The sequence below is a fragment of the Anarrhichthys ocellatus genome, unplaced genomic scaffold, assembly GCF_004355925.1.
Source record: "Anarrhichthys ocellatus isolate YVR2014 unplaced genomic scaffold, GSC_Weel_1.0 scaffold2489, whole genome shotgun sequence".
Classification (NCBI taxonomy): domain Eukaryota; kingdom Metazoa; phylum Chordata; class Actinopteri; order Perciformes; family Anarhichadidae; genus Anarrhichthys; species Anarrhichthys ocellatus.
Window position 1 is genome coordinate 7,283 of NW_022282463.1, and position 243 is coordinate 7,525.

A 243-nucleotide genomic window follows, 5' to 3' on the forward strand; every position below is an offset into this window, starting at 1 on the left:
TCTCTCTCTCTCTCTCTCTCTCTCTCTCTCTCTCTCTCTCTCTCTCAGATAACACAAAATGCAGTTTTTAAAATGAAGGTTTTTATTATTAAGGGGGAAAAAAAAATCCAAATCTACATGGCCCTGTGTGAAAAAGTGATTGCCCCCTAAACCTAATGGTTGGGCCACCCTTAGCAGCAGCAACTGCAATCAAGCATTTGCGATAACTGGCAATGAGTCTTTTACAGCGCTGTAGACGAATTT